The 24,876-nt window shown below is 31.2% G+C and overlaps 1 long non-coding RNA gene across 4 annotated transcripts; it reads right to left on the reverse strand.

Moving 5' to 3' along the window:
- Positions 1 to 21,190: 21,190 nt before the first annotated feature.
- LOC139844662 (uncharacterized) lies at positions 21,191 to 24,672 on the reverse strand. Of its 4 annotated transcripts, none has more exons than XR_011758054.1 (5): positions 24,483 to 24,672; positions 23,729 to 23,991; positions 23,373 to 23,650; positions 22,824 to 22,882; positions 21,191 to 22,319 (listed from the first exon to the last, which is right to left on the reverse strand). It is a non-coding gene; the product is annotated as an uncharacterized lncRNA (long non-coding RNA). The 4 variants fall into 4 exon arrangements; XR_011758055.1 differs by having other exon boundaries at positions 21,191 to 21,452; positions 22,147 to 22,319; positions 23,373 to 23,991; XR_011758053.1 differs by having other exon boundaries at positions 21,191 to 21,452; positions 23,373 to 23,991.
- Positions 24,673 to 24,876: the final 204 nt, after the last annotated feature.

Genomic DNA, 24,876 nt, shown 5'->3' on the forward strand with positions numbered 1-24,876 from the left:
AGCATGTTTATTCTCAGGTATGAAAGAAATATTCCGCTGTGCATTAGCTCATTTTAAAGATATTACTTGGAGTCATTCATGGTATATTTCAAAAGACGTTGCATTCAAGTCGTTGAGTTCAATAGAGATTATTATTAAGTAAATGACAGATTAGATCATTTATAGGCTGGATATTATGAAATGGTATGCATGTCTGTCAACTTTCGATATAATGAAAGTTTGTCTTTAAAAACGAATGCAATGTTTGTAAAATGTATCATATAGAGGTTAAATACCTCGCGATGTAATCATATGTTATTGTATTTGTCCTTATGAATTAGAACGGGTCGCTTCATGTGGTATCAGAGCGGTGGTCTTAGCGAACTAGGTCTTGCATTAGTGTGTCTAACTGATAGTTGATAAGATGCATTAGTGAGTCTGCACTTCGACCGTGTCTGCATATCAAAAGTTTTGCTTATCAATTTTGTCAGAAATAATATGCTTATCATTATTAGTCTAGACACATCTTATTGCATTGATTGCATGAATAGTGTATAGACAAAATTCATATCTTAGCGTATCTGCTAATTCATATCTTAGCGTATCTGTTACTGTAAACTTTGCCTGACATATTCCGTAAATTCCTCCGTAATCTACGGAATCTTTTGCTCTATGTATATAGATATTCTATGTAATTAGAATACCACCCGATAGCCAGAAAATCATTTTAAAAAAAATACTTTATTCAATCGTATGAAATGGAATTCGTCATTAGTTCAAGTCCCTCGGATTCCGAAATGGAATCCCACTCAAGCTCCGAAAGCAGTGTGACTGGAATGGATTAACCAATCAGCCATCATCTATTCTGGATGAATTGGGGATGGGTTCGTAGCCTCCTTAATCATTGGAGACAAGAAGAAGGCGATCCTTTCCATCCACCACATTGCCCTCTTGGTGAAGAACCTGAAGCACTTACCGGCGAACCTGTCCGAAACACCATTTTCTCTCTCATTTCCAAAATATCTCGTCACGATTATATACTATACCAAATTCTAGATCTTATTTATCCGCTCGTACGAACCGACAATCACCCCGGTATAATATAAGAAGTCAACGAGCTTCGCGCTCGGGTAGTGGCTTTGGAGAATATGGTGCAAAAATTACAAGCACCAGCAGCAGCAGCATCGGCAGAAACAGTACCACCATCAGCAACACCAACAGTACCATCACCACCACCACCAACAATGTCCGCATCCCACACCGCAACATTACAATCTGTACCTTAAGCATCAACGTCATACGCCCTGTAGATATCAAGGAATACCCACAACAACAAACGATGAGGTATTAATTCATAACTTTATTGAAGAGATATCTTTGCGGCTATTATGTAATCTCCAAAGTCTTAGAGATTATTTAATTCTAACCGTAAATCAGATGAGTGAACGGAGACGGTAGAGTAGAACTTTGATCAAAAATGGTGCACGATTTACAAGCTAGACTTGTTTTACCAACAGCATCAACAGTACCGTCAGCATCGTCAGAATCAGTAGCACCTCTAACATCACAAGCTTCGCCAGTTCAAGAATCATCGTGGACATCATTACAAATCAATAACGCGTATATTGTATCAATGAGTTATGAAGTATTAACTCATTCCCTTTGAAGAAATTATATGTATATTTTATATATATATAAATTTTGAGATCAGAATAAATCTTTCCGTACTAAGCTATTATGTGTGAATCTTAACTACTCGGTTAATTCATATTACAAATATGCAATGATGTACGTCCTTAGTCAACAACTTAACCATCGTTAACTACAATCTCTGTTTTAATTGAATGAATTCCATCTCATAATAAAACAAGTGTATTAATCAAATATATGTTTGATTTTACACTTTCATCATCGATGTACTTGAAACTTTTCAAATAACATCATTCGTATCTTGCGAAGTTCACAAGAATTTTACGAAAACCAACATCATACATCAACAAATAATAAAGTATTGATTCATAATTTCAATATCATTGAAGAAATACTTATGTGATTTCTAAAGTTTTAGGGATTACTCAATTCTAGTTTCAACCATAAACCAAATAAGTTTAATTTAATATTAACTCATTAAATCTATGTTACATCTAAAGAAAATATACACATATATATATTTTCATAAAGACTGTAATAAAAATTCTTTTGTACAAAATATTAATTGTGAAATTTTTTTTAACGGGTAGGTAATACCCGAGAGATATATATAAATTCACAATTAATATGTTACATTCTTCGAATCTGATTAAGCAAATCATCAACTATATTCCCCGCTTTCACAACAATATACATTCTTGTATAGAAATCAAGACAACCATACTCATTCCAATCTAATTACATATTCTGTTTTTTGAAATCTCAGAATTCAATTCGAGATATAATCGAAATCATCACTCTTAGATTCCTACAAAGCTATACTTTGACTTTAAAATTGTGTTAGAACATCATAGGTATATTAACAATTACAATCTGTGTTCAAACCCTCCAAAATTCCTGAAGACACTTCAAATAATGAACAATCGAGATGATGATCCAACCACATATTACCCACAGTCTTGTACCTGAAAAACCTTCAAAACCAAAGTCATAGTTTAACACGTATCCGTGTCAGACCCTTTGGCATTTATTAGCTAAAATAATTTTTCAATTCCTTTTCATAATAGACAGTTTTGTCACAGCTCCAACAAGTCAACTTCGACTTTTCAATTGAAACAGTCTTATTATAACCTCGATATATACGATGCTCTTTCGCCATCGTTATCGAAGAATCGTTTATAATCCACCACATTAGCAGTAAACTTATCAGCAACCATAATGATCTAAGATTTTTTTTTTTTTTTTTTTAAATCATTATATTCATCAAAACCCCATCACTTACTCATCTGCATCTTGTAACGAGGATTGCCATACGAATCATCGGGAATTAGCAATCAGTATTTTGAAATCTCGCAGCATGTCTAAGTCAACAGTTATATGTGTACATATAACATCTATCTCCTGGATTTACATACTTCGAATGTGAAGTTTCTGAAAAACATCCCAATCTACGATTGAGTTCTCCAATTTTTTTTTTGTTTGAAAAGCTGAATGAAGCAGCAGAAACTGTAGACAACCATAATAGTCAAAAATTTTAATAGTGTGTTGGCAAAGCTCAGAAAAAGAGAAGGTTTGGAACTGGAAAACGGATTGAGCAAAGTATGAAGGAGGCTGTGGACAAATCACAAGGACGAAATCTACATTTAAAGAATCCAAATGATTCAGTGTCTGCTGAATTCATTAACGAATACCTTGCTTCTGACTCTAAACCCTTGCGGACAATATTCTTCATCATCCTCTGATATTAGAAATTCTAAGATATCATCGTATCTTTCATTATAAATATCCTCCATATTTCTGAAGATATTCCATAATTATTTTTACCTGAAATCATTTACCTCTTCGCATTATCTGTATCATATCATAAAGGAAACTGTTTTAGTTTCTAAACATCTGAAACCTCTGAGTGTAAAGTATGAATGATTTGAAGTGATGTTGTGAACTGAAGCATGAGTTAGTATAATATAATGACACTTGATCATCGTGATTAAATTACAGTAAGTCATGCTGAGTTTCTAAATGGAACGTGATGATTCACAGATCATAACGTCATCATGTGCCATGTTACACGACTCTTGTATTCTATTTAACCTCTAAACATATCAAGAAAATATTTTTCTTGATGATTCGGTCTTTTCTGAGGTATTCTGGTAATTTGACAAATCAAGATCATGCCATTACGATTTCCTTCTTAGAACATTAACTATATTCCTTCCGAAATTCATATATGTGAATTCTGGACCATTACATGCGGTGCTTAATTGATAGAAGAGAAGATAGAGCATGAACGAAATAGAAATGAGGGTATAAATCGCAGCAAATATGAGAGAGCATTAGTTGTGGATGTCGATGATTATAGAAAGACAGAAGCAGGGACTCTAAAAAATAAGGAAAGATATAAAGGCCGACGACAACACATAAATTACAAACCATGTATATCAATAAGTATTACAACATAAAGACACGGGAGAACTAAAAACACTATAAAACCCAGAGTATAGTAGAAGTAAATAGATTCTTCCGGCGGCAGGTGAAAAAGAAGAATGACAGTTATGAAAGTTAGGAATATATCAAGAATCAGTACTGGATGGAGCATAATGATAAATGAATTGAGGGAGAAAGAATAGAAGGTTTGAGTTGTAAGGAAACGAAGGGGGTGGATTTATAGTAAAATATCCGACAGATCAATCAAAACAGATGATCGCATTTAAAGCGGATCTTAATTCCCTTGATTACCGAAGAATCAAATCTTATTACGAGAATTTTCTCCAAATCTCTTGAACTTGGAAATCAATCCTATCTACATCAAAAGATATGACCTACTCATTTCACTCTTTGGTGATAGCTTCACTCGTACTCTTCACATAATCAAATTGTTTCATCCATATTACTCGATGATGATAAAACTCTATTTGTCAACTCATATTTGTCATGAAAACATTCTTATTGTTATCCATGATGACCTCTATCAAATTTCGGGGACGGAATTTCTTTAACGGGTAGGTACTGTGACGACCCAGAAATTTCCGACCAAATTTAAACTTTAACTTTATATTATTCCGACACGATAAGCAAAGTTTGTTAAGTTAAATCTCAAGAATTTTAAACTATGTTCATACATTTATTTAACCTCGACCAAATTCCGACGATTCACGAACCATTATATAATTTGAAATGAATATGATTATATATATATATATATATATATATATATATATATATATATATATATATATATATATATATATATATATTATAACTTGAAAACGTTAATAAAAATATTAGATGTATAATAATTTACATGACCGAATTTGTTTCAATATATGGTTAACATATTTATCGACATAATTAGAAGATAATATCAAATGATTGATTTATCAGATACATTATATGATTACCAGTCTCTGTTGAGTGGTCCACTTTGATTTAGGAAACCTTTCTTTTTAACTGTATTCTGAATAAATGGTAAAGTGAATTACAAGTAAAAACAAAGTGTCAAATAACGAGAGTTAGACAAAAGTTAGTGGAGAGTTGAATTTCATAATATTCGATTGATCTATTTTCAAACGTGCGGAAACGTTTTTCGATTCAATAGAATTGGATTATTAAGATGTTTTTGTAACATAATTTGATTATATATACAAAAGATAGGAGTATTAATTATTAGGTACTTAAATAACTCGCAACGTGTACTTAAAACATGTTTATGAATATTGAATATAAATGGTTTCAAATTAATTAAGTAAACGATAGTAACATTTGTTTATTGAGTCGTTTAATATTTATATAGGTTAACTAGAACGTTTTAAAAAATTAAAATATACGTTAGTATATAAATGAACTATATGTAGTTAAGTTTTAAAATGAAAACGTTACATGATATAATATTTTTCTATTATGTAAACGATCTTAAATTATACATTGAAATATAATTAGTTTTGAAAACTAGATATTATATTATTAAATGAATATTTTATATTTATATTTCAAAATGAAAATATATATATATATTATACAATAAGATAAAATATAATACTAACTTTGTTATAAAACGTTTTGATAATATTATTAAATGTATTTTAGTAAACAACGATAAGTCGTTTTATAAAAGCAAATGACCAAAACATTTAAATGATTATGTTACACTTCGAATGATATAGGTTATCAATGATTAAGCCTAGTTATTAATAAAGGTACACGTCGCGTATCGTTTAGTACTAGTTTTCTAACCGTACGAAAATGCATTCGATAAACCGAAATCGGAACATAAGTCGTGAGACAACGTACGAGTCATCGGAACTAATCTTACATGTTAACTATGCACATGAATATTATATAATATATAAATAATTAGATTATTAATTATTAATATATATATTATTATTTAAAAACTGTCGGCATAAAATGTTAAACGGTCATGAGCTGTAAATCAAGCTCATGCGATCGCATGATAATACCATATGAGCCTCATGCGATCGCATGAGGTGTCTGGCCAGGATATTTATATAAAGCTCGTTCGATTTCAAATTTTACACACACTTATCATACATATTACTTCCTCTGTAATATTATTTATTTATATTTATATTATTAATATTATTAGTAATTAGTATTAAGATTATTATTATTAATCTTATAGTAATAAGGTTATTGAGTGATATTATTATTATTATTATTATTATTACACATGAAATACTACGACGAGGTTCTGCTCGCGTGATTTCAAAATGAGTTTTTCGAAAGGGATAGAACTAAAAAGATTATGGGTTATAGTTAAGGAGGTTATGGGTATGGTTCGGGAATCTTGCTCATGAGTCAATCTAGTGTTTATCATCTCCGTTGCGTCTACGTACTTTTTCTGCAATATTGAATCTCAATATTGATACGTGAGCACTCATAACTTAACTTTTATATATTAATAGTGTATCCCTGACTAGTGCTCGAGTATTTATGATTATGCATGCTTGTATGTTTAAGTTCGTCGTTAAATATCTTATGTTAGATCATGAACTTAATATATATGTCACTAGGATAAGGTATATGATATGCATGTCATTGGAAAGCTGACGAAAAATCAATAACTTTTCATTTAGATATCGAATGGTTTCGATTAACAGATTAGAAGTTATAGTCAACTGAATTTTAGTATTATTGTTAAAATGATTATTATTGCTATCGTCGTTATTATTATTATTATTATCTAATAGTTATTATTATTATTATTATTATTATTATTATTATTATTATTATTATTATTATTATTATTATTATTATTATTATGATTAATATTATCATTATTAATATAAGTATTATTATTAAATTGTTATTGTCATTATTATTATTATTATTGTTATTATCATTAAAATTATTATTTATATTATCATTAATATTATTATAATACTTATTAGTATCATTATCATTAAACCTAATATTTGTAGCATCTAATTATTATAATTGCTATTATTATCATTATAATGAATGCGATATAAAAGAGAACTAAAAGCTATTAATCAAATCGATTAGAAAATAATGAGTATGAGCATCATATTAAAATTAAAATATTGCAAGATATTGATTTAAGAGAAAAATATCGATTTCATTATTATTATTATTACTAAAGATATCATTTATATTAAAACTATCATTTTTTTAAAAATTAATATTTTTAATAGGAATATCATTACTATTATAGAATATCATTATTATTATCATTTTAGTATTATTATTAATAAAAAAAATTATCATTTTATCATAATATTATTTTTAGTAAATATAAATATTGTTATTATTATTAGTAGAATAATAATAATTATTACAAAATAATACAACTTTTACTTACTATTGTTATTATCGATATTATTTTATCAAATAGATATGTGATACAAAGATATTTTACTACGTGTAATATAATTACATTAATAATACCTATCATATTATTTTTATGATATTAAATGAACTTTATAAATTTTATTATATATATAAAAGTATATTTTTATTATATAACTTTTAATATAAAATTTTATTTATTAATAAATGAATTATATTAATTACTCTAATAAAATTTGTTAAAAATATTTAAATATGTAAAACGACTATATTTAAACTATATAATAATTATGTATAAATTTTTGGAAGTCATTTTGGTCAAGATAACTTTCGTTGACTTTTGCATAGTAGTCTCGAGCATTAGGATTGTGATACACTATGACCTGACTTAAATTGTTAGACAGATATTGACCAACTTATATATATATATATATATATATATATATATATATATATATATATATATATATATATATATATATATATATATACATACATACTTAATATAGGTTCATGAATTCAAGGCCAACCTTGCATTGTTCAGTGCCGTCATTTGCAGTATTGCTACTAAATACAGTATCGTGAGTTTCATTACTCTTTTTAAATGCTTTTGCAAATTTATATTTTTGGGACTGAGAATACATGCACTGCTTTTATAAATGTTTTACAAAATAGACTAGTGCTCGAGTATTTATGATTATGCATGCTTGTATGTTTAAGTTCGTCGTTAAATATCTTATGTTAGATCATGAACTTAATATATATGCCACTAGGATAAGGTATATGATATGCATGTCATTGGAAAGCTGACGAAAAATCAATAACTTTTCATTTAGATATCGAATGGTTTCGATTAACAGATTAGAAGTTATAGTCAACTGAATTTTAGTATTATTGTTAAAATGATTATTATTGCTATCGTCGTTATTATTATTATTATTATCTAATAGTTATTATTATTATTATTATTATTATTATTATTATTATTATTATTATTATTATTATTATTATTATTATTATTATTATGATTAATATTATCATTATTAATATAAGTATTATTATTAAATTGTTATTGTCATTATTATTATTATTATTGTTATTATCATTAAAATTATTATTTATATTATCATTAATATTATTATAATACTTATTAGTATCATTATCATTAAACCTAATATTTGTAGCATCTAATTATTATAATTGCTATTATTATCATTATAATGAATGCGATATAAAAGAGAACTAAAAGCTATTAATCAAATCGATTAGAAAATAATGAGTATGAGCATCATATTAAAATTAAAATATTGCAAGATATTGATTTAAGAGAAAAATATCGATTTCATTATTATTATTATTACTAAAGATATCATTTATATTAAAACTATCATTTTTTTAAAAATTAATATTTTTAATAGGAATATCATTACTATTATAGAATATCATTATTATTATCATTTTAGTATTATTATTAATAAAAAAATTATCATTTTATCATAATATTATTTTTAGTAAATATAAATATTGTTATTATTATTAGTAGAATAATAATAATTATTACAAAATAATACAACTTTTACTTACTATTGTTATTATCGATATTATTTTATCAAATAGATATGTGATACAAAGATATTTTACTACGTGTAATATAATTACATTAATAATACCTATCATATTATTTTTATGATATTAAATGAACTTTATAAATTTTATTATATATATAAAAGTATATTTTTATTATATAACTTTTAATATAAAATTTTATTTATTAATAAATGAATTATATTAATTACTCTAATAAAATCTGTTAAAAATATTTAAATATGTAAAACGACTATATTTAAACTATATAATAATTATGTATAAATTTTTGGAAGTCATTTTGGTCAAGATAACTTTCGTTGACTTTTGCATAGTAGTCTCGAGCATTAGGATTGTGATACACTATGACCTGACTTAAATTGTTAGACAGATATTGACCAACTTATATATATATATATATATATATATATATATATATATATATATATACATATACATACATACTTAATATAGGTTCATGAATCCAAGGCCAACCTTGCATTGTTCAGTGCCGTCATTTGCAGTATTGCTACTAAATACAGTATCGTGAGTTTCATTACTCTTTTTAAATGCTTTTGCAAATTTATATTTTTGGGACTGAGAATACATGCACTGCTTTTATAAATGTTTTACAAAATAGACACAAGTACTCGAAATTACATTTTATGTTGGATTATGAATACCGAATATCACCCTTTTAGCTTGGTAGCCTAAGAATTAGGGAACAGACACCCTAATTGACGCGAATCCTAAAGGTAGATCTACGGGCACTAACTCCCCCCATACTGGAAAATGGTATGCTTTAGTACTTCGAGTTATTAATACAGATGGATTTCTGTTTTGGGGATATTCTATATGCATTTTGTTAATGTCGGTTACCAGGTGTTCAACATATGAATGATTTTTATGCCGATTGCTATATGCATGCATGATGTTTATGAAAAATGAAAATGAAATCTTGTGGTCTATTAATATTATGGAAATGATTGATTATAATAAACTAATGAACTCACCAACCTTTTTGTTTGACACTTTAAAGCATGTTTATTCTCAGGTATGAAAGAAATCTTCCGCTGTGCATTAGCTCATTTTAAAGATATTACTTGGAGTCATTCATGGCATATTTCAAAAGACGTTGCATTCAAGTCGTTGAGTTCAATAGAGATTATTATTAAGTAAATGACAGATTAGATCATTTATAGGTTGGATATTATGAAATGGTATGCATGTCTGTCAACTTTCGATATAATGAAAGTTTGTCTTTAAAAACGAATGCAATATTTGTAAAATGTATCATATAGAGGTCAAATACCTCGCGATGTAATCATATGTTATTGTATTCATCCTTATAGATTAGGACGGGTCGCTTCAGGATCAAGGGGGAAGTAACCAATCGGGGAAAAACGGAGGGAAGCAATTTTTTTTTGCGTTTTTTGAAAAAACTTTGTTCACGAACATTATAGATTGGATGAAAATATGAACATTTAATAAAGACACTTTGTGATAAATGTTATTATTTTGGCGGAAAAACGTTCGAAGAATTAATATATAACAATTATAGTGTTTTTCGAGCGTATGTTGAGGTTTTAGATAATAGGGTTTAGATATTAGGGTTTATAGGGTTTAGATATTATGGGTTAGAAATTTAGGGTTTAGGGTTTAGATTTAGGATTTAGATTGAGTTTTTTACACGAACGACATAGAGTTTAGGGTTTATGGTTTTGGATTTAGGGACTAAACCCAAAACACTAAACCCTAAAACCTAAACCCTAAACTCTAAATCGGACTAAATTTTACTTCACATAACATGAAAAAGAAAAACGTTAACATTTTTCACGATCAATATTATCATGAATGTTATTTTTGTCGATCGTTTTCCCGCCTAAATAATAACATTCATCACGAAGTGTCTTTTTTAAATGTTCATATTTTCGTATGATATTGATGCCTGAAAAAAATTTCTCAAAAAACGAAGAAAAAAAAATTACTTCCCCCCGATTGGTTACTTCCCCATTGATCCTGCCTATAAATGTATGATAATATTGTAAACGTCTAGGTAATCAAAGTAATGTTTTCTTTTTAAAACGGCAGTTGATCATATGCGTACTTACGCATATATATGCGCTTTTAGACGTCGAGCAAAAATAAATCGCGATGATAACATATGATTGTGCATATGATTAAAACACTGTAAATAGATGTGTTCGGCTCTCATTTGAAGATTGTTAAACCTTGATCCTTTGAGAGCATAATATTGTCATCTAATACTGTAAGTGCGTACCTTGTGTGCTTTGGATTAAATCGAGAAGTTTACGGCTTGCACCTTGTCACCACAACAAAATCCTGGAGAAAACCTACCCCCAAGATTTGAACCCCCGCCGATTAATTCACGAACGTGAACCCATCTCAACACAAGAGTTCTATAGCGTTTGGGCAACGCGAACTTGGTAATTAAAGTAATGTTTTAATTGCACAAACGTATTTAAATCAAGTATGCATATACAAAATCATTAGTATTGATAAAGTGATATAATCAAACGGACTATGGAAGCTTTGATTGTATCCTATCAGCTATTGCGAACTAGTAACACTAATGGACTTTTCACTATTGGAGATTATATCGTTTGAAAAGTTGAAGGTTTAGATGTAAATTCATAAGAAAAGTCGTAAATAAATGTGATATTAATTATAACAAAATATAGTTGGTGTAACAAATCCTTTGATGATACACATAGCGCATCAGATTTTTATTTGAGCTTGTGCTTGAGCTTGTTCCGTTAGCAGCCCGCTGGCCTTTTCCCCTAAAATTCTAATTTCGCCTCTATAAATAAAGGATAGACCCTCAACCCTAAACACACATTTGACAGTCATTCGACCTTGATAGTGCTCCAAATGAACATATATTTAGTATCAATATCCCTCCGATATGTAAAGATTTCAGTTGCAATTGTTCCATTTTCATGTAATATTCATTTATATTAAATAAGTGCGAAGACAAAAGGCGAAAACAACGAATTGAAGATGCAAAGGTCCAAAAAGCTCAAAAGTACAAGATACAATTAAAAAGGTTCAATTTATTGATAAGGAACGTCTAAAAATGACAAGAGTACAAGTTACGAAACGCAAAGTACAAAATATCTCAGCGTACGCAAGGACGTTCGAAAATCCGGAACCGGTACATGAACCAACTCTCAACGCTCGACGCAACGGAAAAAAAAAATTACGAGTCTACTATGTATATAAATATAATATAATATATAAATAATTATAAAAATTATTTATATATTATATATATTTAAATAAAAACCGTCGGCAGCCTTGGATCTTGAACTTGTGGGCTGGTTTTGGAACCTCCGCGACTTGCGGAGCTGGAAGGCCAAAATGGCCGCGACTCGCGGAGCAGTGAATTTCAGTTCTGGCTATAAAAGCTCTCGAGTTCTGCATGTAAAATATATATAAAAAAAAACATAATAATAATAATACTCCCTAGTATAATATAAATAAATATATATATGTATATATAGTATAGATTAGTGTTATATTAGATTAGTTTGGGTTATGTAAAAGTTATTTTTACGGGTTTTTAAAGTCGGAGCTCTGTCCGTGTAACACTACGCGATAAATAATCAATGTAAGCTATGTTCTCCTTTTTAAATTAATGTCTCGTACTTAAGTTATTATTATGCTTATTTAAAACGAAGTAATCATGATGTTGGGCTAATTACTAAAATTGGGCAATTGGGCTTCGTACCATAATTGGGGTTTGGACAAAAGAACGACACTTGTGGAAATTAGACTATGGGCTATTAATGGGCTTTATATTTGTTTAACTAAATGATAGTTTGTTAATGTTAATATAAAGATCTACAATTGGGCGTCCCTATAAATTACCATATACACTCGATCGGACACGATGGGCGGGGTATTTATATGTACGAATAATCGTTCATTTAACCGGACACGGGAATGGATTAATAGCCACTAGAATAATTAAAACAGGGGTGAAATTACATTCAAGGGTAATTGGTGTAATTGTTAACAAAGTCGTAAAACCTTGGTTTACACGCAGTCGATAACCTGGTGTATTCATTAAACAAAGTATTAAAACCTTGTTACAATTCGAATCCCCAATTAGTTGGAATATTTAACTTCGGGTATAATAATAATTTGATGAGGACACTCGCACTTTATATTTATGACCGATGGACTGTTATGGACAAAAACCAGACGGACATATTAAATAATCCAGGACAAAGGACAATTAACCCATGGGCATAAAACTAAAATCAACACGTCAAACATCATGATTACGGAAGTTTAAATAAGTATAATATATTTTATTTCATTTTTCCTCGTACTTTTATTTATTGTCATTTTAATTATTGTTATTTATTTTATATTGTTATTTAAATATCGTCATTTACTATACGCTTCGCTTAAAATATAAATCGACAAACCGGTCATTAAACGGTAAACCCCCTTTTATATATTATTATATATAATTATATATATTTTGTACAAATATAGTTGTTTAAAAATATAGTGTGCAATAAGCCCGCTCCCTGTGGAACGAACCGGACTTACTAAAAACTATACTACTCTACGATTAGGTACACTGCCTATAGTGTTGTAGCAAGGTTTAGGTATATCCCATTTGTAAATAAATAATTAAAACTTGTGTAATTTGTAACGTATTTCGTAGTAAAATATAGTACTATCACGTACCCCCACGCTACCACATCAAGTTTTTGGCGCCGCTGCCGGGGAACTCGGCAAAACTCTATATTTTTAATTCATTTTTGTATAAATATATATTATTTTTAAAAAAAAAACAATATAAAATCCTAAAAAAAAAAAAAAAAAAAAATGTCGAATTTCAAACTGTACCAGAATTGAATTCTGGAACCCCGCGACTCGCGGGGTTTGTAGCTTCGGGAACCGCGACTCGCGGAGCCGTCTGACACGAACCTGGTCCAGCAATTAATACGATTTAGGTTTAAATTATTTATTATTATTATTATTAAACCTAATTAGGTTTTATATATAATATTATTTAGTTTAAGTTTTTAATTAATTTGTAATATTAAGTTTTAATTAGTTTTATTTATATATAAAAATTAATACTATTATAAAAAAATAATATTTTTATAAAAATTGTATTTTTTTACAACTTTTTGTATATTTTTATATTTTGTCCCTTTTTATTTTTAGCGTAATATTTGTATGTTTTTCGCTCGTATTTAGTTTTAAGACATAGTTTTTGGCGTAGTTTATTTTTATTTCTAGATTTTTAGGCTTTGCCGTAAAATCCCTTAAGTGCTTTTTCTTTAGACTAAGATTTAGGTGCTTTAGAATTTTGCGACGCCGTTTTTTGCTTTAGTTTTAAATAGATTTTAGTGCCTTTAAGTAATTGCCGTTTTCTGAATAAAATTGCATTTACCTTTAGACCTTTAGGCGCAACTTTTTAGATATAATTTTTAGACTTTTAAGTTACGACGCGCTATTTTCTTATTTTTATTTTTCAACGTTTTTCGACGCGCATTCTTTTTCTTTCTTATTTCTCGACGCTTTAGTTTTTAGGACTTAGAAATTTTCTCTATTTCTTATCTAATATCTCAAACGGAAAGAAAAATTATTTAAGTGGTTAAATTAATGGACGTTGACAATTTTCTGCTTCGTAGTAATAGTTGGATTTGTTAGTGGCTGAGTTGTGAACTTCCGATTTAAAGGGTTCTGGCTCCCTGCTGCATCTTTTGGCTATTCGAAACGTGGGCAAAAGCAGAAAAGTCTATTAATTGGACAACTTATATAAGTTTTTCTATTTTTATAACTAATAGGATAATTAGTGAACGCACCACATTGTAGCTAAAAATTTGTCCATCGCAATAAAATGGAAAATTTTGAAAACAGGGCCTTGGAAACTCTTTTTGAACTCCAAAATCAATTAAATCAATACCCTCAAACGAGTGTTGATAACAATTCATTCGGTCAATCTTGGATCGCGAACGACGAAACAATAACTGGTTGTGAAATCTGTGGAGATTATCACTCAACATGGGAATGTTACTATTACGTTCCTATGGAAAATTACGCACCCACGGAACCTGAATGGAACGATTACGAAGAACACAATTCAAATTGGGATTATTCCCAAGAATATATCCAAAGTCAACAACCAGAAGACGAGGAAAATTACGTGTCCGAAAATTCTTTAAACATTATAAAAATCAAACTCGAAGAACTCGATGCTCAAAATGAACAAATGAGAGAGTTTGTAAACCGGCAAGCTGAAACTCTATCAAATTACACACCTGTTGATCTGAGGAGACATGTTCAAAAAAATCCCATATCATCGAATTTTGATGAATTCGAGAGCTCCGAAATCACCAACTACCCCGATGATACTTTTTATTCAGTCTTACCAAATTCACAACATATCGACACATTAGCCTCTACAGACAAAATCATCAATCCATCAATGAATGATGAAGAAGAAATAAGGGTGACAAATTGGTACTCTTGGGAATACGATAACGTTGAAAATTTTAACCCCAAGGCCAAACCGAACTTCACCATTCCACAACCTTCCAACCCAATATTCTCAATAGACGAGTCATCTACCGAAAATGAACTACGAGCTGTAATAGATAATGACACCTCGGATTTCACCCAATTGGGTAATAGAGGTGAAAACTTTGATCTTGAGAATAAAAGGAAGGAAACGTTAGAAATTGTCCACCCTATAATATGTATGTCGGTGTATATCGATCCATTTGACCAAGAACCAGAAAAGAGACATATCCATTTACTAAAAGCTACACTTAAAAAAGAATTTAGTAGTGACGATCGGGTGGGTCTAAACTTTAAACCCATTAATATATTTTATACCACCCGAGATGTGAATAACTGGCTCACTATTTTAATTCGTGGAACTTATTCTACTGACTTCACATGTCGTCAGCTAAGTGTGGGGAAGTTTAACCCCACTTAACGTTAAATTAGGGGTTCAGGTTAGTGCATAACTCGTTAATAAACATGCATAATAAATTAGGGTAAAAGACGCATTTTTAAAGATTAGCAAACAGTTCAGAAAAGCAACCGTTTTTGAAGAAAAATATGTGTGATAAAACAAGAAGGAATGAACGATGAGCCGCGCCATCTATCATTCGACGAGCTTTATAATTACAAACTGAGTATTTTCAATCACTTTTCTACACTAATCACCCTCATGAATTTATAATTAGAGTCTGATTTCATGCAAATGAGGGCATTGCATGATCTCAAGTGTGGGGAAGGGTTATAAATTCTCTCAGGTTTATACTTGGCTTATTTTCTAAATTTTATGAAAATTTGAAAATTTTTAAACTAAATGAATTTAAAATCATGTTTATATATATTTATGAACGGTGAAAACTAGGTGTTAATACCGAAATTATCGTTACCTCGGAAAGGACATAAATTGAGAAACACCCTAAAACGATTGAATTCATTTAAAATGGAATAAAGGAGAATAAAAAGGCAAAGAAAGAAACTAAGTGTGGGGAGAATGTGCCAAGTTATTCAATTAAAAACTATCTATCACATGTTTCTGTAAGGTTTATTGCAGGTGCTTTTGTTTTGGACTAAATTAACTATTTTACCCGATGAAAGAAAAGAAAAGATGGATCTACACGATGAATCAATTCCATCATTAAAAGGAAGTAAAGTCTTCCGAAAAAGACACGCGCTTCTTGATTTAGGTCAGGAAGTTGTCGTCCAGACCAGCTGTAGGTTGACGAAAAATCTAGAAAAGTCATCTCTAAAATCAGCAGGAAATCCACGGACCTCAGCATCAAACAGGGTCGCCAAGTGGTCAGATTTATCCTAACCATGAGAAGGATTTATCTCGTACAATGGGGGGGCACCGTGCAAATTAGCTTGATAAGACTAATGAATCAGATCCCCAGAAAGGATAATCTCCTTAAAGATTAAAAATCAGCTTTTAAGACTGATATTACTCAATCCTTGAGATTGACCTTAAAGATTGAGAATTTAAACTCATGGAATTCAATGATATCTAAACTCGAGCTTGAAACGAGAAAATATTTTGATCAAAATTACAAACCGATTTGTTTTCTGAAAACCCATTTTTAATGCGTTCATTACCATTGAACGTAAAATCCTAGGAATTCACCTGGAATTCATTAGGTCACCTGAACCAAATCGGGTGTCAACCGTAAGAACGGTGGTTGCATAGCTTGGTCGAAGACAGGACCTTTTGCCAAGACCGAAAAACTATAGGGTGATCTTTACTATTGCTCCTACAAAGGATAGTATTGCATCCGACACGTTAAAGACCATAATCAAAAGCATGTCACGGGACATTGCCTTAACAGTTGCTTGTTCATCGCTTTCCTTTACAACCGGACGGTAGTTTACCGAAAGGTAATATACGGGACAAGTAAACTGGACGTGTTGCTTTCCTAATACAACGTTAGCAAGTGGGTGACACAAAACCATAAGTTTTGAGCTAAAATTTTCAAATCTGAAACCCACCAACCCACAAAAATATTTTGCAAACACCGGTGAAGGGTTATTCCGGAAAACCTGTCTAGGGTAAAATCTAGCATGAATTTTCAAAAGATCAAATGTTTTCATAAAGATCAAATTTCCTAACAGATCTAAATTTTCATAGTCATGTGGGACTGTAAACCACAAATGCTACTATCATTGTTTATACCGCCGTATCAAAATCACTGATGTACAAAGTGTGAAGAATAAAGAAGTGATTCTAGTGTGTTTTATTTCAAGACTGTATTGCTTGAGGACAAGCAACGTTCAAGTGTGGGGATATTTGATAGTGCTCCAAATGAACATATATTTAGTATCAATATCCCTCCGATATGTAAAGATTTCAGTTGCAATTGTTCCATTTTCATGTAATATTCATTTATATTAAATAAGTGCGAAGACAAAAGGCGAAAACAACGAATTGAAGATGCAAAGGTCCAAAAAGCTCAAAAGTACAAGATACAATTAAAAAGGTTCAATTTATTGATAAGGAACGTCTAAAAATGACAAGAGTACAAGTTACGAAACGCAAAGTACAAAATATCTCAGCGTACGCAAGGACGTTCGAAAATCCGGAACCGGTACATGAACCAACTCTCAACGCTCGACGCAACGGAAAAAAAAAATTACGAGTCTACTATGTATATAAATATAATATAATATATAAATAATTATAAAAATTATTTATATATTATATATATTTAAATAAAAACCGTCGGCAGCCTTGGATCTTGAACTTGTGGGCTGGTTTTGGAACCTCCGCGACTTGCGGAGCTGGAAGGCCAAAATGGCCGCGACTCGCGGAGCAGTGAATTTCAGTTCTGGCTATAAAAGCTCTCGAGTTCTGCATGTAAAATATATATATAAAAAAACATAATAATAATAATACTCCCTAGTATAATATAAATAAATATATATATGTATATATAGTATAGATTAGTGTTATATTAGATTAGTTTGGGTTATGTAAAAGTTATTTTTACGGGTTTTTAAAGTCGGAGCTCTGTCCGTGTAACACTACGCGATAAATAATCAATGTAAGCTATGTTCTCCTTTTTAAATTAATGTCTCGTACTTAAGTTATTATTATGCTTATTTAAAACGAAGTAATCATGATGTTGGGCTAATTACTAAAATTGGGCAATTGGGCTTCGTACCATAATTGGGGTTTGGACAAAAGAACGACACTTGTGGAAATTAGACTATGGGCTATTAATGGGCTTTATATTTGTTTAACTAAATGATAGTTTGTTAATGTTAATATAAAGATCTACAATTGGGCGTCCCTATAAATTACCATATACACTCGATCGGACACGATGGGCGGGGTATTTATATGTACGAATAATCGTTCATTTAACCGGACACGGGAATGGATTAATAGCCACTAGAATAATTAAAACAGGGGTGAAATTACATTCAAGGGTAATTGGTGTAATTGTTAACAAAGTAGTAAAACCTTGGTTTACACGCAGTCGATAACCTGGTGTATTCATTAAACAAAGTATTAAAACCTTGTTACAATTCGAATCCCCAATTAGTTGGAATATTTAACTTCGGGTATAATAATAATTTGATGAGGACACTCGCACTTTATATTTATGACCGATGGACTGTTATGGACAAAAACCAGACGGACATATTAAATAATCCAGGACAAAGGACAATTAACCCATGGGCATAAAACTAAAATCAACACGTCAAACATCATGATTACGGAAGTTTAAATAAGTATAATATATTTTATTTCATTTTTCCTCGTACTTTTATTTATTGTCATTTTAATTATTGTTATTTATTTTATATTGTTATTTAAATATCGTCATTTACTATACGCTTCGCTTAAAATATAAATCGACAAACCGGTCATTAAACGGTAAACCCCCTTTTATATATTATTATATATAATTATATATATTTTGTACAAATATAGTTGTTTAAAAATATAGTGTGCAATAAGCCCGCTCCCTGTGGAACGAACCGGACTTACTAAAAACTATACTACTCTACGATTAGGTACACTGCCTATAGTGTTGTAGCAAGGTTTAGGTATATCCCATTTGTAAATAAATAATTAAAACTTGTGTAATTTGTAACGTATTTCGTAGTAAAATATAGTACTATCACGTACCCCCACGCTACCACATCAGACCTCCTAACTCTTTCACTCCCCTCGAGAGTTTTATCTAGGGATGAGCAAAATTAGCGAAAATCCGAAACCGTACTGGTACCGGACCGATACCGGTACCGAAATACAGTACCGATAGTATTCGGTATCGGTATCGGTTTAGTTTTTAAAAAATTGGATTTCGGTAAATTCGGCATCGATACCGATTCGGTACGGAAAAACCGATTTCAAATACCAAACTATAAAACTAAACACATTCAAATTCTTAGCTTCTTCTTATCAAAACATAGCACAATATTCAATCAAAACTTAGAAGTGAGTTTTACCACATAAATTAATACGGAGTACTACATAATATTACCATATTAACTATTAGACAAAAACGATGAATAGTAAAGCCCCCAACCTTTGTTCAAAAATTAAAACCAGCCTCCAAACAGGGGTTAAAGTGTCAAATAACCATTTTCATAAAAAATCTTAACTAAACTCCACCCAAATATTCAACGGGTAATATCTTCTCGCTCGCAACGAGTTAAATTTTTCCAACAAAATCGTTAAACTCAAAATAATTTTAGGAACACAATGTCACTAACTATAGGCAAAACAGACGCTTTTTAAAAAACGATAAAGATTTGAGGTACTTTTCATACACGTTGATTTTGCGTTAAATTTTTAAAAGTCGACAATTTCATAGCGAAACGCGAAGATATAAAAATAATATTTAAATCTTTGACGGGTTATACCTTTTAGTTCGACTCGAGTTGAGCTTTAACCACATGATCGTTAGCCACGAAATAATTTTACAAACTAAACACAATAAAATACATTGAATATCGAACCTCCGGCCCGAAACGAGGGTTCGATAACTAGTTATATATCCACGTCTAAAAAGGAGTACTGTTTTAACCACATAAACTAATACGGAGTACTGTGATCCAACATATATTACAAACACTTTATTATAATTTACAATATATATATATATATATATATATATATATATATAATACAAGTGTATTACAACCAAAAAAGTAATTCATATTAGCTCTTCTTACAGAGCTTAATACATCTATTCGTTAACTTCTATATATAAAATATATATGGATACAGCTATCGTGATCTCTAGCCTTTCCTTTATACATCTAAACAGCTACTGAACTACTCTGTAATAAACACTTCAAATCTCCAAGAACATTGTATTCTACATTGTAGTCTGCTATTAAATATCATCAACCATAGTTCAATGCTACAACTGAAAAAACCTTGACTCATTTTCGAAAAACGAAATTTTTTTTCCCCTTCAGATCCCATTATGGGATTCCAGATCCCACTATGGGATCCTGTTGTGATCAAACAATGAATATGGCCACATTTTTGCACCTTGACCCATTTCGATTTCCAACCCATTTCGACACCAGTGGCTCAACCAAATCATATCTCATTTCAAATGTATATAAATTTTAACAGGTTTATATCATAATTATAATACTTGATATTAGACCGACCCGCTACAACATCAGGTGGCAATTTCGACCAATATGACAAAACGACAACCAAAAGATCAAAGCATGATTCTTGGGATATCACTATCCCACCCAAAGCACCTACCAAAGGCATCTAGCATAAGCACAAACAAGTCTCATCTACATCAAATCAAGCTTGACCACATCATAAAAGTATTATAGGCATAACTCGACTAATCATCTTTCATATCCATTCTTGCTCAATCCAAAACCTATAAAAAAAGTTAAACAACAACGGAGTAAGCGAAAATGCTTAGTGAATACAATATGTGCATACGAGTTAATAACATCCATAAAGATAGTCAATTATCTGCATATCACAAAACAATCAAGTCATACAATTTCAAAATCACATATGGTTCCCGATGCGTTCCCAACAAGAACCGAGAACCCTCTGGATCCTGATGCGTTCCCAACGTGAACCAAGTTCCCGCCCTATGCGTTCCCAACATGAACCGAGCCCTCATACCAATCAACATAGACAATTTCACACAAATATCAACTTTATTAACAAGTATAGACAATTATTCACATACCACAACCAATCAAATCATACTATATGCAATCACATGAAACGACCGAAAACATTTACGAGAAAAACACGCTTACTTTTTTTTTTTTAAAACTACAAGTACATTCTGGCCAGACCATATGCGCAGCGTGCGCTAAAGCGTGAAACGAAACCAGAACTTGTACTCGATACCAGATACCTGAGCTTGACCACTTGCGCGGCGCGCAAGGGTTTGCGCAGCGCGCTTTTGTGCACAACAGCCCTTGTCCGGTTTTTACATGTACAAAGCTCATTTTCTCAAACACAAACACTTAAATTTTAGAATCGTTTAAACAACCACCACAAATTGTACATCTCAAGAAAACGAGTTCACAAAAGGGTACAATGACCCGTACATGCCCAACAATGATTTCGACCCAAAGAGTTTAACTGCCAAACAAAAGACGAGCATAGTGTTTGGGGTTAAACTACCCAAACCTAGGTCGAAATCCAAAAGCGTCCTCTAACGTATCATAATAGGGACATCTCTATTCCAAAAGTACCCCCTTGCATTTATCCACACTGGAACCTAAAAAGAGTAAACAACGAGAGGGTAAGCAAAACGCTTAGTGAATGCAATAATTATACATATACATATATAATCTACTTACTTGCAATCACTTACACAAATATGCATACTCGCTAGCTAAATAATTAGCATACTATCTCAAGTGTACGGCTAAAAGTCTCCAATATCCCACACGATAGCATAACCAATAATATGTAACCAATACCATACAATATGCTAAATATGATAACATTTAACCATGGTTAACCATATCACACACACAAGGGAACGGTACTCGCACAATGACCGTTGTACTCGCACAATGACCGTTAGTGTACAATAACCCCTAGGTGGACGTCCGCACTTACCGAACCACCCTTCACGCATATGTGATCTCCATCGCACAAAAGAGTAGTGAATCCACACGCACGGATAACACTATAGTGAATCCACACGCACGGATAACACTAACCACAAGCCCGCAAGCAAATAAACTATATACACATATCTAATTATTCCACTCACCTTTTAACTGAAGAGTGAAAGTAAGCAAAATGAGCTCTTCAACCGTCAATGCAATTTACCTATTTCATTAACATAAATCAACACACATCTCAATAGAGCTTTCGACCCGTCCAAATAGACACATAGTTCAAATGTTCACCATTTGCACTCACAACGCCACCCTTAGGCTTAAACCATCAATAATCACTAAAGCTAGTGACCGTGGCCCTAATCCACCCAAGTGTACCTCATTTGGTCTTTAAGTTCATGCTAGTGTATTTTTAACCCAAAAACCCATTTTGACCTAACAATGGGTCAAACACTAAACTTGTAAGTCTCATACCCCAAATCGCTAGTTAATCAAGTTCATTAGTGAACTTTAGCCAATATTAGTTCATAATGCTAGTAATTTCATCAACCAACTCAAAATCACCATTATTGGGTTTCTTACACTTTCAACCAACCCATAAACCCCCAATCTTGTACAATCTAGGGTTTAAATACTTGTAATAAGTCTCAATTATGAACACTAAACACAATTAATTCACAAAGCTCAGGTTAGAAACTTACCACAACACTTAAAGAGATGCTAGGAGGTGGATACACGCAAGATTGAACTCGATCTTTCAAGACCCACTTGGAAAGCTTCACAAATCTACTTTCTCTCTAATTGAAGAGGAAGATGATAAGGTTGGTGAATGGGGTTAATGAGCCCCATCAGCCTTTTTGGTAGCCATAAATCCGGCCTCATGTGAAAATTCCATAATGCCCTCCTTTAAAATAAGGGAAAAACGAGATGTGTTGTCTAGCATCTGCGCGCCGCGCAGGCAAACGCGCGCCGCGCTTTTCTTCAGTCACCAAAGTCAGCAGCTTTTTATTATTAAAGGGAAAATTTACATTATGTACAATTTAGTTTCGGGTCTTACATCACATATGGTTCCCGATGCGTTCTCAACGTGAACCGAGAATCCTCTGGATCCTGATGCGTTCCCAACGTGAACCAAGATCCCGCCCGATGCGTTCCCAACGTGAACCGAGCACCTTATACCAACCACAATACAAACAATCGCATACCAATACAAATCTTATTAACAAGTAAACACACATTGTACTCACCTCGATTTCCAAGCAAGCAAATATTCAAAGATACTTCCAAATGGTCACTATCAATCTTTCAAGCACAAGTTACCTAGTAACACATAAATCAAAATTTATTCACATTTGGTCAAATAAGACCAACTACTCAAAGATTAACCATTTTAATTCATAAACCCATTTTAACATCTTTTTACTAATTATCAAGACTTATAAACCATAAGTCTTTCCAAATCATCTTAAGATTACCTCTAAACTTACATGACCCATAAAGCCCATTTTGACACCTTTACACTTAGGTAAGAACACAAGTCTTACACTTGAGTCTTCCTTTCTCACACTCAAAACACAAATTTATAAATTTATCAACAAATTTCATAATTAACAAAGGGCTGGTTTTGACTTAAAATTAACCAAGTCATACCCACCATTTATCAACTAGATCATTTTTAACAAAACCCCAATTTTAAGAACCCTAACCCTAATTTCGAATTAGGGTTTCCAAAGAAATTAAAACCTTAATTCCATCAACAATACATCACCTAGACTCATAAAAATTCGAATTTAAAAGATAAATGTTCATACCTTAAGTTAGGGTTAGAGAACCCCAAATTACACTAAGAAGATGAAGAAGGTATGAAAACAAGTCTTCCAACTGTACTAGTATATATCTAGATGATTAACAACATACTAAAATTAGGTTGCATGAAGGAGATTCAAGGATTTGAGCTTCTTCCTCCTTAAATCGCCACCTACCAACTCACACACTTTTTCTCAAAAAATTCTGCACAAATGAAGAAATGATAGGGTGTATAGACTGCTCTAGACACTTACATGGGTAAAATTACCCTCTTACCCTTTTCCTCATAAGGTATTTACAGAAATGGGTTCTCAACTAGCCAAAGTGAAGTCAACACTTAATTAAATAAATAAATATACCTTATAAAAATTAGGATGTTACAACAACTTCTCACAGTGT

This window comes from Rutidosis leptorrhynchoides, chromosome 4 (genome assembly GCF_046630445.1).
Source record: "Rutidosis leptorrhynchoides isolate AG116_Rl617_1_P2 chromosome 4, CSIRO_AGI_Rlap_v1, whole genome shotgun sequence".
Classification (NCBI taxonomy): domain Eukaryota; kingdom Viridiplantae; phylum Streptophyta; class Magnoliopsida; order Asterales; family Asteraceae; genus Rutidosis; species Rutidosis leptorrhynchoides.